The sequence below is a fragment of the Phacochoerus africanus genome, chromosome 2 (assembly GCF_016906955.1).
Source record: "Phacochoerus africanus isolate WHEZ1 chromosome 2, ROS_Pafr_v1, whole genome shotgun sequence".
Taxonomy (NCBI): domain Eukaryota; kingdom Metazoa; phylum Chordata; class Mammalia; order Artiodactyla; family Suidae; genus Phacochoerus; species Phacochoerus africanus.
Window position 1 is genome coordinate 269,961,495 of NC_062545.1, and position 17,989 is coordinate 269,979,483.

Below are 17,989 nucleotides of genomic sequence, written 5' to 3' on the forward strand. Positions count from 1 at the left end.
ATGGGACAGAATTCCTTCTCACCTAATAATCTGGCATCTAGTGCCGCGTCCTTAGCAACAGTCTATACATCAGAATATCAGATTTACAGCAAATTCTCTCAGCTGAAGCCAAGTATAGTCCACTGAACTGCAACCGTTTATGATTTCTTCAGTTATGTGTCAACAAGAAAAACAAATGCCCCGCTAAAAAAATGTATGTGTGTACGTGTGTATTTAACGTGACAGATGAGGCGATGGGCTCCCTGAATGCAGAAGTCATGTTCATGTCTCATCATCTGTACTGCCCCCCATAGTGACAGGTACACTGAGGCCAGGGCTCAGGGGCTAGCTCGCCCCTGAAGCCATCCACATCCCGAAGAAGAAACAGCAAGGTGCAGTACTGAAGAGTGGAGATACAGAAGTTTGGCAGATAACCCCTCTATTCACAGCTCCAGCACGTCCATCAATTCAAGGAATGTATTTAACCCCTCTGAGCTCTGGTTCTGTCATCTATAAAATCAGGATGCTAATAACACCTTCCCATAGATGAATAAATGAGATGATGCATTTAACACAAAGCCAGCACTCGTTAGCTCCAGTTATCAGTGTTTCCTCCTCCATGCACCACAGTAGCCTGGGGGAACTGCTATCTTAGTGCCCACAAGGCTTTACTACAGTTCACCTGAGCACACACGTGTCTTCCCCATGGAAATGTCAACAACCACAGGATGGGGATCTGGTTATATTTCTCTTTGCATCCCTACGTCTAACATTCTCCCTGGCATTGCTGAATGAATCATAGGTTTTCAAGGTATTTATTAACAGCAAGGGTTATGAACAGGAACTAGAACACAAGCCTTGCCTGACACACAAGCCCTGATTTTGACCCCCTACTGACCCTCCAACTTTACCTCCCAGTGTCTCCACTAAAAGAAGCAATGGCTGGCTTTATTCAGGCTGGTCTACTCACTACTCCAAAACCATGGCACAGGCATTACCCCTTGCATCTTACAGCTATCATTTCAGGAGACCCTGTCACAGTTCTTCACCCACATTAGTTTACAACACTCCACAAAGTCTATGTCACCCCCTATCCCAAACTATACTTGAAGGAAATAATGCTAAGAATTAAGAAACTTGCCTAAGGTCACATATCTACTGAGAGGAGGGACCAGGAATTGAATCCAGAGTCCATGGTTGTTCTCTACAGAATGTCTGGTCCACTTAGATTCAAAACCGAGCTGACCCACCACCACCTACTACCTTCTTGCCTTAGAAGATTACGGTCTTCTCTACATTTAAAGGACTTTCTGTACCATTCATTTGAACGTTCATGTTTTTTCTCTTGCATAGCTGTTTCAGTATGTGTCTGCATAGAAAAACCACAGTGTGAGAAAGAAGAAAAAAAACATAATGGAAAAAGCACAGATGTAGGCATAAGACAGACCTGGGTTTGAATCCTGGCTCTCATACCAGATATGTAATTTATCCTGGGCCTTCCTAACCTGTAAATTGAGGTTAAAATGATTAAACAAGAGAAACCTAATATAATGTCCAGTACAGTAAATAATAAACCTAAGTTAACCTCACATTACAAAGCATTACCTGGCTGTAGCACACTCCTCAAAAGTGAATGACCACCTCCCCTCTTGTGCTACACTGGATCAATCACAAAAGAACTCTGAGTGTACATACCACTCCATGTTAGAATTATTTCCTTTCTGATGGAACATGATGGAGGATAATGTGAGAAAAAGAATATATATACGTATGACTGAGTGACTTTGCTGTACAGTAAAAATTGACAGAACACCATAAATCAACTATAATGGAAAAAATAAAAATCTTGAAAAAAAAAAAGAATTATTTCCTTATCTCTCTCACTAAATTCAGCAGGCAAGGACAGAGTCTTATTTATCTCTATATTGTCTAGCATGGTACCTGGTATATACTCATACTCAGTAAATGTTTGCTAAGTGAAATAATTGTAGATATAATAATGAGTGTTTGGTTCCACTGGTGGCTCAGCAGAAACGAATCTGACTAGCATCCATGAGGACGCAGGTTCCATCCCTGGCCTCAATCAGTGGGTTAAAGATCAGCGTTGCTGAACTGTGGTGTAGGTCACAGACATGGCTGGGATCTGACACTCCCGTGGCTGTGATGTAGGCCATCGGCTACAGCTCTGAGCTCTGACTGGACCCCTAGCCAGGGATTCTCCATATGCCGAGGGTGCAGCCCGAAAAAGCCCCCCCCCCCAAAAAAAAGAGCATTTATAGGAGTCTAGAAAACAAATCATTTCCAGCTAAGGCTGTCCTGGATTGTTTAAGGGAAGGCCAATTTCAGCTGGGCCCTGGATAACATCTTAATAGCTGGAAACATAAAGGAGAAATCTAGGCAGAGAGACTGTCCTACAAAAAAAATAACAAACAAAGGAAAGAACAAAGACTATTTTGAGGTCCTACTTATCCAGAGTAAAGGATCAGGGTGGGGCTTCAGCTTTTGAAGCAGAGCTGAAAGTTAGGCCGGAGACAGATCAGTGGAAGAAGTGAGTCTGCTCTGCATCACAGCAGAAGGTAGGTGTGAGCACAAAGCTGAATGGGAAAGGGGCTACCAGCATGCCTCACAGGCCCCAGCAAGCTTGCAAGTGCGAAAACTGAAAAAGATGAAAACAAGCATCAATACCTTTTTTTTTTTTTTTGGCTTTTTTAGGGCCACACCCAAGGCATATGGAAGTTCCCAAGCTAGAGGTTGAATCTGAGCTTTTGCTGCCAACCTACGCCAGAGCCACAACAACAAAGGATCCGAGCCGCGTCTGTCACCTATGCTACAGCTCACCTCAAAGCTCGAGATCCTTAACCCACTGAGCGAGGCCAGGGATGGAACCCGTGTCCTAATGGATCCTATTGGGTTTGTTACCACTGAGCCACGAGGGGTCCTCCCAATATCAATACTTCATCAATAACTCTTTCAGCAATTACAGATCATCTTGTGTGAGCTCAGAGAATATGAAAAAGAAAACATGGTGCCTCCTTTCCCTGAGGTTTTAAATTAGGAATCCACTCCTTCTGCTTGCTGGAATAGAATGAGAATGTTGACTTTGTTTTAACTGATATGCTTAAACATCTGCCTCCATTTGACTGTTCACATCTAGGGAAGTTCTGAACTTCACTAGTTTTGGCTTATAACATGATGCTTTTGAACAGTACCAGGTATTGTGATAGGCTTCGAAAATCACCTGCATTCATTTAGAATGAAAATTGAACCAATCTCTGAGTCAACTTTTAGGTGTCTGGTTAAAGTAATGCTCTTGTTTAAACTACGAAGGGTTGTTTTGTTTTGTTTCCAGCCTTCAACAGATCTAGAAGACTCTATGCCACTCCCATAAACAAAAAGCTGAATCAAAGTTCCATCAGCACTCAGGCTAGACCAAAAAAAAAAAGCAGTTCTGCAAGGCTGTTTACCCCTCTGGGGCAATGGAGAGCAGGGGCGCTAGGTAACAGAGACTGCACAGGCAGTGCTTTAAAAACTTGCTTTTCACGTTATGAAGATTAAGACACCAAGACGTTGCTGAGGGTAGGGCCAGAAACTGCCAGGGTCAACAGTACCCTTACCAAACCCCAATACTACCAGGCCACTAGCTTCTCCTCCCCTAAATCACACACCCAGTTGTCAAGTTCATAGCAGCCTCCAGTTCTGGAAAAGCCCAGGAAACGGATTCTCACAGGAGACCAGAGCATGGGCCAGACAGGCTGCCCACTAGGCAGAGCCGAGCGCGAGGAGTAAGGAGGGCCGCCAGGTGGCTCGGGTGGGCTGACAGGGGAGGGAGCGAAGGAGCTAGCGGCTGGGGTAACCTTTACCTGAAGCTGCTGCCACACTACGTACGGGCCGGGTCGGCCCCGGGACACGTTCCTGAGGGGAGGGCCCGGCACCCCGCGCCTCCCGGCCCCAGCCCGAGCAGCGCACTCTCGGAATCCTCGGGGGCCGGCGCTCCTCCCGGCCGGCTCAGCAGCCGCTTTCCGGGCCAGCCCTCATGCCCCCCGCCGCTCGCCGCCGCTGGCCGGCTGAGCAGCAGTCCCGTTGACCGGAGCCCCGCCACGACCCGGAACCGCACCCCACGCACCGGAAGTCCCCGACCGGGAAGAAGCCCCTGGCTGGGGACGTAGTGCGCAGGCCCCAGAGCCAAGAGCAAGGAGGGAAGCCCTCCCGGGGGGCGGGGCCGAACGGGAGGCCGTGCGCATGCGCACCGCTTCCCTGGCCATGGGTAAATCTCGGGTTTGAGAGACTAGCTGTCAGCCAGTCTGGCGAGATACGCCGACTTCTCGGTTTGCATTGGGTAGAAATTAACGTCAGCCTTTTTCGAATCTCCTTCCTTCTCCCCGCTTCCACGGAAAAAAAAAAAAGCCCTCAGTTCATACTGAAATAAGTGATGAGGCCTCTTAGTCTCTGGGTTAGGAAGACATGGGTTCAAATTCTAACTCTAACCTACTGTGTATCCTAAGATGAGACAACTCCCCTCTCTGACCCTAAATTTTCCGGTGCATACAGTAGTTCCGATTTTAGAGTACTGCTGTGAGAGTGAATGAGATGATGCTTTATTTTATTTTATTTTTGTCCTTTTGCTTTTTTCTAGGGCCGCTTCCCGCGGCATAAGGAGATTCCCAGGCTAGGGGTCTAATCGGAGCTGTAGCCGCCGGCCAACGGCAGAGCCACAGCAACGTGGGATCCGAGCCGCGTCTGCGACCTACAACACAGCTCACCGCAACCGGATCCTTAACCCACTGAGCAAGGCCAGGGATCGAACCCGCAACCTCATGGTTCCTAGTCGGATTCGTAACCACTGCGCTACGACGGGAACTCTGAGATGATACTTTAAAAACAGCACAGGAGTTTCCACTGTGGTGCAGCGGGTCAAGGATCCCGCTCTATTTCGGCAGCAGCTTGGGTTGCTGCTGAGGCCCTTGACGACTCTCAGCCCAACGCAGGGGTTAAGGATTAAGCATTGCAGAAACTATGGCATAGGTCCCAGATGCTTCTGGGGTTAGATCCCTGACCCAGGAACTTCTATGGGGCGGGGAGGGTGGTCAGGGGGAGGGGCGTGACCAGACAAGGCCAAAAACAAAATAAACAAACAAACAAAAAACGCTCAGCCCAGTGCCTGACACACTAACTTAGTAAATGTTAGTTACTACTCTATTACCTATAAAAATGGAGATAATTATCTTTCTCAAGAACTGCAGGGAGGTTTACTGGAGATATGGGACCCGCCCCAAACAGGAGCTCATTGTTGGTAGTCTCGCTCCGCTCCCTCGGGGAATCCGTAGGGGAAGCTGCCGTGAAGGGGGAGGAAGGACTCAAGCAATGCAATGACAGGTAGTCTGGACTGTGGCTCTCAAAAATACACCTTAGCAAAGGGAAGGGGGGGTAAAAATCAAGGCTGAATTTCAGCCCAGGAGGGATCTTACCCAATATTAAAATCACCAGTAAATACACCATGAATCCACCCCATGTATTCAAATATATGATTGATTTCTTAGCTCATAGGGAGGGGAAAAATGCATCTTACCACCCAACTATCACCATAGTTCTGCACACATACCACCATAGTTCCATCAGTGACCTGTTGGAGGTGCTCTGCCAAAGCAAAGAGTATGAACAAGGTTGGACATTTTATTTTCTGAGGTCACCAGGTTATCTGTCCCCTTCTAAATATGAATTTTCAGGGAGTTCCCGTCGTGGCTCAGTGGTTAACAAATCCGACTAGGAACCATGAGGTTGCGGGTTCAATCCCTGACCTTGCTCAGTGGGTTAAGGATCCAGTGTTGCCTTGAGCTGTGGTGTGTAGGTCGAAGGCAAGTCTCAGATCTGGCGTTGCTATGGCTCTGGCATAGGCCAGAGGCTACAGCTCCGATTGGACCCCTAGCCTGGGAACCTCCATATGCTCTGGGTGCGGCCCTAGAAAAGATAAAAATAAATAAATAAATAAGAATCTTCATTTTTCACTTGTCTCTTGAACTCCAGTCTGAAGCACAGCTGCTTGCTTATATAAAACTCAACCGGCCCTCAAAGCTTTCTCTCTACAAGCTCTAAGGAGTGAATACCCACACTCCCACTTACAAGTGCTGTGATTTCATATGTCTAAATTGCCTCTCTAAATTGCCTTATCGTAAAATGGAAAGTGACCAAAGTCCTAATTAACCTCACTGGGCGGCTGCAAGGATTAAATGAGCTAATACAGGGAGTGGCTCAGTGGGTTAAGGATCTAGCATTGTCACTGTTGTGGCTGTGGTTACAGCTGTGGCGCAAGTTCAATCCCTGGCCCCATCTGGGACCTTTGTCATGCCACGGGTGCATCTAAAAAAAAAGAGCTAATACACATAGTTCATATAGAATAGAGTCCACATGTAACTAATATTTACTAACATTTGTATAAAGTGCTTCCCACTATTACAACACCTCAGTCAGTAAACAGATACTTATTGAGTGTCTCTGTATTAAGCCTGTCCTAGGCATCAGAGACTTAGCGGAGAAAAAACCAGACAGGACTCCACCCTAATGAAGCTTATAGTAAGTAAAGTTTGACTATGAATTTGAAATAGCCACTATAGCAAGTTGGAGTGCAGGGAAATAAAATAAGATTTCAGGAACATTGAGGGCCCCATTGAGAATGGAGATTCTGAATTTGTGGTTATACTACTAGGACGGTTGTGTGATTTTTCTATAGTTAGTCTGAATGGTTAAGATGCAGGCACACAGGAGTCCCCGTCGTGGCGCAGCGGAAACGAATCTGACTAGGAACCATGAGGTTGCAGGTTCGATCCCTGGCCTCGCTCAGTGGGTTAAGAATCTGGCGTTGCCATGAGTTGTAGTGTAGGTCGCAGACTTGGCTCGGATCCCACATTGCTGTGGCTGTGGTGTAGGCCAGCATATGTAGCTCTGATTAGACCCCTAGCCTGGGAACCTCCATATGCTGCAGGTGTGGCCCTGAAACGCAAAAAAAAAAAAAAAAAAAAAAAGAAGAAAAGATGCAGGCACACAAAGAACAATTGTGTTAATCCAAGGAAGACAGTTTTGCCAGACAGATGTGATGGGGGTCAAGTAATTTAAGATCTCAGCTTTCGAGAGTGCTTAAAACAAAAGGCCACAGAAAGATGCTCAAGAGGTAAGTAAGAGAATTCCAGAAAGGCTCATGTCACTGACCTGAAGGTCCCAGAACAGGTATAATGGAAGACTCTGATGATCCAAGGCAGAAAGACGTTTGGGCATCTTGAATAACCTCAGATGAAGAGCCATCTGAGAGTGGGGTCCTGACTAAAGATGAAGGGAGGAAAAAGTTGTTCAAAGATGAGACAGTCAAGGAACTGAGACACTGCATGATCTCAAAGGCTCCCAGGATGAGGGATGGACACTGGGGGGAAAGAAAACTCGTAGTGCTTCCTGCAATGGAGGAAGGTAGTTAGAGGAGGCGAATGATGGGCCACCTGCATGGCTTAACCTCCAAGGAGTAGGAATTGTACCTGAGTGGAAGTGGCTTTAAAAAGCTGAGCATACACTGACCTGTCTCCTGACCTAGGAGTGCATAGGAATAGGACAAAAGTTATACTTTTACAGCATACTGATAGTGCTGGGCCAGGGGCTAGGTGGGGGACTTCAGTAGACATGAGGACTCAGGGACCAATATCTCAGCGTACCCGTGACTATCTGGTTTTCCATACTTGAGCTGCAACTTGGAAAAGAGGCCATGGTAAGGATCAGAGGCTCTTGTTCTTCTGATCCCCGAGACTAGAATGGGGGCAACGGGCAGAGGTTCAAAGACCCTAATAGGAATCCCTGCTGTGGTGTAATGGGTAAAGAATCCGACTGCAGGGAGTTCCTGTTGTGGCTTAGCAGGTTACGAACCCAACTAACATCCATGAGGATGCAGGTTCAATCCCTGGCCTCACTCAGTGGGTTAAGGATCCAGCAGTGCCTTGAGCGATGGTGTAGGTCACAGATCCCTCGGATCCCTCATTGCTGTGGCTGTGGTATAGGCAGCAGCTGCAGCTCCAATTTGACCCCCTATCCCAGGAAGCTCTAAACAGAAAAAAAATTAAATAAAAGAAAGAGAGAGAATCTGACTGCAGCAACTTGGGTCGCTTTGGAGGCATAGGTTCCATTCCCAGCCTGGTGCAGTGGGTTGAAGAATCTGGTGTTGCTGCAGCACACTGCGGGACAGCTTTTATTCAGCCCCCGGCCTGGGAACTTCCATTTAACATGGGTGTAGCCATTTAAAAAAAAAGACACCTACTACCTATGTGGCCTTCAACAGGTGATTTGCCTTCTGTATACCTGTTTCCTAATCTAGGTTATTGTGAGGGTTCAGTGACATAATGCATGGAGCACACTTAGAAGAGTGCCTGGCATATAGGAAATGCCAGCTGTAAATGCCAGCTCCTATTGCCTGGTGCATCTACTGCGCCAAAGACCGGCAGAAAGAGTCAGGACCCTTTATGCGTTTGTTTTCTGCAAAACACAATTGCTTGAGCAATTCCTGCTCAAGCCTCAATTGCCCTTTCTCTCTCCACTTAGTAAACTCTCTGTTTCTCTCTCTTTTTTTAAGTGGCTTAAAACAACAACACTTTATTATTTGTCAAGATTCTGTGACTTAGTGGTTTGTTCCTCTGCCAGTCTTCTTGGTTTGCCCACGCACTTTCAGTCAGATGGCCATTAGAATGATTGGAAGTCCTCAGATGGCTGGAGAAGTCGGCCAGGGCACCTTGGTTTTTCTCCTTGTGGCCTCTCTAGTGACTCTTTGGGGCGTCTAATTAACAGAGTGGTGGGATTCTTAAAGGATAAATCCTGCGGAGTTCCCTGGTGGCTCTGCCTTGTTCCCAGGCCAGGGATTGAATCCAACGTGACTTCTGCCACAGCTGCAGCAACACCAGATCCTTTAACCCACTGGGCCTGGCTGGGATCGAACCCACACCTCCTCAGTGACCCAAGCCACACAGTTGGATTCTTAACCTGCTACGCCATGGCGGAAACTCACAGTGTGCTTTTTAAAAAATGTTTTTATTAAATATGTATGTGCCGTTTTAACCATTCTATTAAGTATGTTCCATTCATTCTTGAAAACCAAATTCACATGCTGCTTCCGCTCCTCTAGGAAATTTTCCAAGATCACATCTTCCCAACAGGCCACATGAAGAGCTTCATTCTCTGTATTCAGCATTTATCATATTTTCTGTTATTCTTTCAAAACATGTCCCTCTCCCTGATAGGACAGGAGCAAAGGAATCCTTCCTTCCTTCTTTTGTTTTCTTCTCTTCCTCTTTAAAAAAATATACAAGGAGTTCCTGTCGTGGTGCAGTGGTTAACGAATCTGACTAGGAACCATGAGGTTGCAGGTTCGATCCCTGGCCTTGCTTAGTGGGTTAAGGATCTGGCATTGCCGTGAGCTGTGGTGTAGGTTGCAGACGCAGCTCGGATCCTGCGTTGCTGTGGCTCTGGAGTAGGCTGGCGACTACAACTCCGATTAGACCCCTAGCCTGGGAACCTCCATATGCTGCGGGAATGGCCCTAGAAAAGGCAAAAAGACAAAAAAAAAACAAAAACAAAAAATAAATAAATAAAATTTAAAAATATACTTAAGGCTTAAAACACCATAAACACTTGGTTAAATGAGTGTTAAATGAAAAGTTACACAAAACATGTACATTGCTTCATTTCAAGCAATTGGAAATCTTATGTTGTGAAGCAGAATTTGCATGCGGAAAACACCACTTTTCCAAACCTATGACAAGCTGAGAGTGAAGAAAATAAGATAAAAGTAACCCTCTAACAAGCCCTGCCAGAGCTGCGGGAAGATGGAGGCCTCTTCTAGTTCCCTGCAAATGTGTGTTCTTAAGATTTGGTATGTGTGAATCCGTCTCCCTGCTATTTTCCCAATTTTAGTTTCCTCTCCTTTTGAAATATATTTTTTCCTCCCATAGGGAAAATACAGGCATTTTTACTCCTATGGTACAAAGCAATTTAGGACAATAGTAAATTAAGTGTCAAAAATCTATTCCAACTATTTGAAAGAAGCCTCCAAGAAGTGGACAATTTCAGAGCAATATAGTCTTTTTTCAAATTAAAGTAACATCTCAACATGAAGATTTTTTTGTAAAGCAAATGTAGTGCTCATAATAAGGTGAGTTTGGCAGGTACAGGGGAAGCACAAAATTAACCAACCAGGAAAACTTAAACATAACACCCTGCAGATACTAATTTAGGAGAAGTTCTCATCGTGGCGCAGTGGTTAAAGAATCCGACTAGGAACCATGAGGTTGCAGGTTCAATCCCTGGTCTTGCTCAGTGGGTTAAGGATCCGGCGTTGCCGTGAGCTGTGGTGTAGGTCGCAGATGTGACTCTGGTGTAGGCTGGTGGCAACAGCTCCGATTTGACCCCTAGCCTGGGAACCTCCATATGCCGCGGGAGCGGTCAAAGAAATGGCAAAAAAAAAAAAAAAAAAGGACAGATACTATTTAAGTATAAATCTGTTCTAAGGTCTCACAGAGATTTCCTGAGTTTTGTTCTGTTGTCTTTTTGTGCTGAATATTATTGCTGGTATCCATTTTTAGATACTTGGGATAAAAATGAAACACCTGGCTGCTATTATTTAGTATCTCTCCGGCTATATTTTTATATAAATGTAGTTCCTTCCCCAACTCCAGGCTCTAGAACCAACTTCTAATAGTATCTTTTCTTGTTTTAAAGGTTAACTGAGTTCCAATTCCTGAATTAATTGATGTTAACAGGACTTAGGATGTAAAAAAAAAAAAAGCAGACTCGTATGTTTTGTCGAATGCAACTTCTAAGAATGCATAATTAACAGTGTCTCCATTAATATACAGTATGTTCAACAGTGAGACACCACCATCATAAATAAAGGTAGACATGGATAAATTTATAATTAAAAATGCATTAGAAATTACAAGCATAATTTATTTACTAATGTGCACTGGAATAAATTTTATGTGTACTATTTTAAAACAGGGCATTAATAAATAATAGTGAACATAAAATGTTTTTGCAGCTAAAATATTTCAATAAATATTAGTAAGTTAAATGTGCTGCAGAGTTATAATTGCTATGAAGTAAAGTTTATAGAATACAATCACAATAGAGAGAACTATTTCTCGGGTGTATTTAAAATATCAGAATTAACTGTCTCTTTGAAAGCCAACAAGTAGAGTATATTCAGAGTAGCGCCTGTGCACATGTTTTCAGAAAAAGCTTAGGACATCCAGGAGTTCCCGCTGCAGCACAAGATCAGCAGCATCTCTGCAACACCAGGACACAGGTTCGATCCCTGGCCCAGCACAGTGTGTTAAAGGATCCGGTGTTGCTCGGACCTGATCCCTGCCCTGGGAACTTCATATGCCACAGGGTAGGGGGGTGGGGAGGGAGCTTAGGACATCCAAATAGCAAATAATTAATTGATCACAGCTTAAGACATCCAAAATCATTCTGGTCAAGTACTTTTACGGATTAGTGCCTTCAAATCTTACCCGCTTGTTTGTTTGTTTTACATTAATCTGGAGCAAAGTCTCCTGCCTGAGAACCCCATAGGTCTTTTTTTAAACCCTTCACTTAAAAACTGACCTTACCGTGCACTGTGGTTTTCCTCAGTAAAGGCAAACCATTCCTAGGTGCCAGGCAACTGTTCTAAGAGCTCACATATTGTACTGACTCCACACTCTTAACCATTGCACTCTACTGGCTATTATTTTAATCTTACATTTATTTCACTTTCTGAGTGTTCAGAGAGGGTGTTTTCAGTGAGATTGTAAGCCCCACAATACCCAGCAGTATTTTTTAGTTTGATGCCTCTGCAAAGAGAGCTGACATTTATGTGTAGAGTGTTTCTCGTAGTGGAGGGGTTGTTTGTTTTGTTTTTTTTTTTCTAGTAGGATCATGGTACATGCATGGCAAGGAATGGCATCCATAACTGGTTGAGTCTTATTCTATGCCTGGCACAGATATACCTAATGGCTTTAAACACCTAATCTAATTAAATCCTCACAACAATCTAATAAATAGATATTATTCTTATCCCCATTTAACAAATGAGGAAACTGAGACTCAAAGAGCTGAAGTCACTGGCTCAAGATCATGCAGCTAGGGAGTTCCCGTTGTGGCTCAGTGGTTAAGGAATCTGACTAGGAACCATGAGGTTGCGGGTTCAATCCCTGGCCTTGCTCAGTGGGTTAGGGATCCGGCATGGCTGTGAGCTGTGGTGTAGGTCGCAGATGCGGCTCGGATCCCGCTTTGCTGTGCCTCTGGCGTAGGCCAGTGGCTACAGCTCCAATTAGACCCCTAGCCTGGGAACCTCCATATGACAAAACCCCTCAAAAGACAAAAGACAGAAAAAAATAAAAATCATGCAACTAGAAACGGGCTGACTTGGAAGCCCCAAGCTCTACATTTTCCCCAGTGATAATCAGTGGCCCCTGTTCCTAAAATAATCATATCCATTTTCTAAAACATGTTGCTATCTAGCATCTCACAACCCATTCAGCTGGGGTTTTTTCCCCCCACTGATATCTAATCTAAGTCTCTCCTGCTCCCATTTAATATAATTCCCTCCTGCCCTGTCCTTAGCAGACAAGAACTGATATTTAAAACACATGAGCAACATCCCTTTAGATATTTGAAGATGGCTGTTAAATTCTCCTTAACCTTTTTTCCTCCATGATACAGTATTAGTAACCCCAATTCCTTTAGCCTTTTCTCACAGGGATTCTTTCTAAAGCATTCCTCACTCTGAGCCACACTCTTAGAGTGTGATTTCAGATTTTCCGTATCTCAATTCATTATCATCACCTTCAAAGAGCATTTTTTTTTTCTTTTTCAGCCGCACCTGCAGCATGTGGAATTTCCTGGGCTAGGGGTCATATTGGAGCTTCAGCTAAAGCCTATGTCACAGCCCCAGCAACACCAGATCCAGGCTGCATCTGCAACCTACACCGCAGCTTGTAGCAACTGTGGATCCTCAACCCACTGAGCAAGGCCAGAAATTGAACCTGTGTCCTCAAACACTATGTTGCGTTTGTAACTCACTGATCCACAGTGGGAACTCCAAAGAGCATTTATTAAGCACCTATATATGCATGTGACCTCTGCTGGTATTTATACAAGCCAGGAAAGCAAAAGAAGATAACTGGATGCAACCACTCTAAGATGTCTGGGTCTCCAAATAGTGTTCTTTTATTTTTATTATTTTTTGGCTGCACCTGAGGCATGTGGAAATTCCCGGGGCCAGGGATTGAACCCGTGCCACAGTTGCAACCCGAGCCACAGCAGTGGCAATGCTGTAGGAACAAGAGTAGGTGTTCATTTTACATCTGTATCACACTTAGACAAATTATCTCTGTGTTGATGGCCAAAACAATTGTAATATTTGCTCAGTAGGTATATCTTTCTTTTTTGGGGTTGCACTCATGGCACATGGAAGTTCCCAGGCTAGGGGTCAAATCGAAGCTATAGATGCTGGCCTATGCCACAGCCACAGCAACATAGGCTCTGAGCCACATCTGCAACCTACACCACAGCTCACAGCAACGCCGGATCCTTAATCCACTGAGCAAGGCCAGGGATCGAACCCATGTCCTCATGGCTAATAGTTGGATTCTTTTCTGCTGCACCACAATTTCTTTTCTTTTTTTTCTTTTCTTTTCAGGGCTGCACTGACAGCATACGGAAGTTCCCAGACTAGGGGTCAAATCAGAGCCACAGCCACAGCAACTTGGGATCGGAGCTGCCTCTGTGACCTACACCACAGCTGTCAGCAACACCAGATCCTTAACCCACTGAGCAAAGCCAGGGATCAAACCCAAATCCTCAGGATACCAGTCGGGTTTGTTACTGCTAAGCCATGATGGGAATGCCCCATTCTGTAAATTTTAAAATGTTCTTTCTATGTAGGCTGAAAAGATGAAACATCTGACTCTCATAGATATTTAGATTTTAATATTCTTTTCCCAATAAATAATACCTTTTTTTGGAAATACTCATTTGTCCTTCAGACTCAACAGAGATTTTGAATGAAATAATTTTCATTTTGAATAAAAAAAGGAATGTCTATAGACATCTTTATTTTTTTCTGGAAAAATAATTTTTTTTTGTCTTTTTGTCTTTTCTAGGGCCACTTCCTCGGCATATGGAGGTTCCCAGGCTAGGGGTCTAATTGGAGCTGTAGCCACCAGCCTAAGCCAGAGCCACAGCAACGCGGGATCTGAGCCAAGTCTGTGACCTACACCACAGCTCACGGTAACACTGGATCCTTAACCCACTGTGCAAGTCTAGGGATCAAACCGGTAACCTCGTGGTTCCTAATCGGATTCGTTAACCATTGTGCCGAGACGGGAACTCATGGAAAAATAAATTTGTTCCCCATAAGAGCACACCTAATACCAATAACTTGGTTTCTTATACCAGTCTCCAATAAAGGGAACCAGGGCTCTTTCAAGAAATAGCTAATTCTATATAAAATGGGATAAAGACAGTCTTTTCAGCAAGTATCGCTGGGAAAACTGGACAGCCTCATGTAAATCAGTGAAACTGGAACACACCCTCACACCCTGCACAAAAATAAACTCAAAATGGCTTAAAGACTTAGATGTAAGACAAGACACCATCAAACTCCTAAAAGAGAACATAGGAAAAACATTCTCTGATATCAACCTTACAAATGTTTTCTCAGGTCAGTCTCCCAAAGCAACAGAAGTAAAAGCAAAAATAAGCCAATGGGACCTAATCAAACTGACAAGATTTTGTACAGCAAGGAAACCACCCAAAAAAAAAAAAAAAGACAACTTACAGAATGGGAGAAAATAGTTTCAAATGATGCAACTGACAGGGGCTTAATCTCTAAAATATACAAACAACTTCTACAACAGCAAAAAAAAGCCAACAACCCAATTGAAAAATGGGCAAAAGACCTGCATAGACATGTCTCCAAAGAAGATATACAGATGGCCAACAAGCACATGAAAAAATGCTCAACATCCCTGATTATTAGAAAAATGCAAATCAAAACTACAATGAGATACCACCTCACACCAGTCAGAATGGCCATCATTAATAAGTCCACAAATAACAAGTGCTGGAGGGGTTGTGGAGAAAAGGGAACCCTCCCACACTGCTGGTGGGAATGCAAATTGGTACAACCACTATGGAAAACAGTATGGAGGTACCTTAGAAAACTATACATAGAACTACCATATGACCCAGCAATCCCACTCTTGGACATATATCTGGACAAATCTTTCCTTGAAAAAGACATATGCACCCACATGTTCATTGCAGCACTATTCACAATAACCAAGTCATGGAAACAACCTAACAACCTAAATACCCACCAACAGATGATTGGATTAGGAAGATGTGCTATATATACACAATGGAATAGTATTCAGCCATAAAAAAGAACAAAATAATGCCATTTGCAGCAACATGGATGGAACTAGAGACGCTCATCCTGAGTGAAGTAAGTCAGAATGAGATAGACAAATACCATACAATATTACTTCTATCTGGAATCTAATATATGGCACAAATGAAACTTTCCACAGAAAAGAAACTCATGGACCTGGAGAACAGACCTGTGGTTGCCAAGGTGGAGTGGGAAGGAGTGGGATGGGCAGGGAATTTGAGGTTAATAGATGCAAACTATTGCCTTTGGAGTGGATAAGCAATGGGATCCTGCTGTATAGCACTGGGAACTAGGTCTGGTCACTTGTGATGGAGCATGATAATGTGAGAAAAAAGAATGTATACTTGTATGTGTGACTGGGTCACCTTGCTGTTAAGTAGCAAATTGACAGCACACTGTAAACCAGCTCTAATGGAAAAAAATAAAAATCATTAAAATAAAAAAAGAGACAAATGAGATAGAAATATGATAGCAAAAAAAAAAGAAAGAAAGAAAGAAAGAACTGATTTTGGAAGTAGAGAAGAAAATATTCAAGATGAGCCTGAAATATCTTGTAGTGCTAGAATAAGAAAATGGTTGGCACAAAAACCCTACACATGGATAGAGGTACGTCAAAGGGAGACAGGAGCCAGTGGCCAAAGCTGAAAACTTTCAGCAACAAAGTAAATAATAATTTTTTGGTCTTTTTTAGGGCCACACCCACAGCATATGGAGGTTCCCAGGCTAGGGGTCAAATCAGAGCTGTAGCCACTAGCCTACACCACAGCCATAGCAACGCCAGATCCGAGCTGTGTCTGAGACCTACACCACAGCTCATGGCAACACTGGATCCTTAACACACCGAGTGAGGCCAGGGATCGAACCTGTGTCCTCATGGATGCTAGTTGGTTTTGTTAACCGCTAAGCCATGACGGGAACTACAAAATAAATAATTTTGAATCATAACTCAAAGTATAAAATAAATAGCCACTCCCTCCACCAGGATAATATCAATGGCAGTAAGTCAAGGGGCTAGTATGTACTTTTGCTATGATGTGATGAAAATGGCAATTTCCCTCTGTGCTCTTCCTCTCCAAAACCTTTAATCATGAAGAAAACATCACATAGTTGAGGGGAAAAAACTTGACCAGTAATCCTTAAACCATTAAGGTCATCGAGAGCCAGAGAGGGGTTCCCATTGTGGTGCAGTGGTTAACGAATCCGACTAGGAACCACGAGGTTGCGGGTTCGGTCCCTGCCCTTGCTCAGTGGGTTAAGGACCCGGCGTGGCCATGAGCTGTGGTGTAGGCTGCAGATGCAGCTCGGATCCTGTGTTGTTGTGGCCCCGGTGTAGGCCAGCGGCTACAGCTCCGATTAGACCCCTAGCCTGGGAACCTCCATATGCCACGGGAATGGCCCTAGAAAAGGCAAAAAGACACACACACACACACACACAAAGAGCCAGAGAGAGTCTGAGAAACTGCCTCAGTCAAGAGAGGAGCCTAAGGAGACCACAACTATCAAATCCTGGGTGAGACCCTGGGACAGAAAAAAAAGGGTTAAGTAATAGAAATCTGAATAAACTATGGACTTTTGTTAATAATAAGCTAAATCATTTACTAATAAACTGAGCTCAATTAGCTCAACTTCAATTCATTCACTGATTATAACAAAAGTAGTATAGTAATGCAAGATACTAATCACTGGGGATACTGGGTGCAGGACCTATGGGAACTCTGCAGTATGTTCTCAGTTTTAAAAAAAATCTAAAGCTGTTCTAAAAAATAAATTCTAGGGCATTCCCTGGTGGCCTAGCAGTTAAGGATCCAATTTTGTCACTGCTGTGGCTTGGGTGACTTTTTGTGGTGTCTGGCATGGGAACTTCTGCATGCACGGGACAGCCAAAAATATAAATAAATAAATAAATTCTATTAATACATTTTTTTAATTGCTTATCTTTTGTTTGTTTGTTTGTTTTTGTTTTTGTATTTTTAGGGCCACACCCAAGGCATATGGAAGTTCCCAGGCTAGGGGTCCAATCAGAGCTGTAGCCGCTGGCCATAGCCACAGCAACGCAGGATCCAATCCGCATCTACTACCTACAACACAGGTCATGGCAACACCAGATCCTTAACCCACTGAGCGAGGCCAGGGGTGGAACCTACAACCTCATGGTTCCTAGTCGGATTTGTTTCCTCTGCACCATGACAGGAACTCCCAGAAACAAACTTTTATTTATTTATTTATTTATTTTGGCCATGCCTGTGCCATATGGAAGTATCTGGGCCAGGGACTAACCCAGGCCACAGCAGCAACCAAAGCTGCTACAGTGACAGCACTGGATCCTTAATCCCCAAAGGCACTCCAAAACAAACTTTTAAAATGAAAATCTTCTCCCCTCGCTAGTCACAGAAAGTTCCTGACCTCCCAATACAGATCCCTGACTTTGGCCACAACTATAGCCCGGTCCCTTCTCTAGCTTGGATCTAACCTGGTCATGGCCTCTGTCCTTCTCCCTTAACTTTTGCGCTAAAGAATCCAGGATGTTTTAGAGTTCCCATTGTAGCTCAGTGG

At 44.2% G+C, this 17,989-nt stretch overlaps 1 protein-coding gene across 9 annotated transcripts in view; it reads right to left on the bottom strand.

Annotated features, from left to right (window-relative positions):
• The window catches only part of MAPKAP1 (MAPK associated protein 1), a 249,495-nt gene extending 245,393 nt beyond the window's left edge, over positions 1–4,102 (bottom strand). For 4 of the 9 annotated variants that reach the window (XM_047768414.1, XM_047768413.1, XM_047768411.1 and 1 more), the window contains exon 1: positions 3,840–4,098. The gene's annotated coding sequence lies outside the window, so the exon portion shown is untranslated. Of the gene's footprint in view, positions 1–3,839 lie in introns of all 9 variants that reach the window. The other 5 variants (XM_047768406.1, XM_047768407.1, XM_047768405.1 and 2 more) reach the window with 3 other exon arrangements.
• Between the last annotated feature and the right edge of the window lie 13,887 nt (positions 4,103–17,989).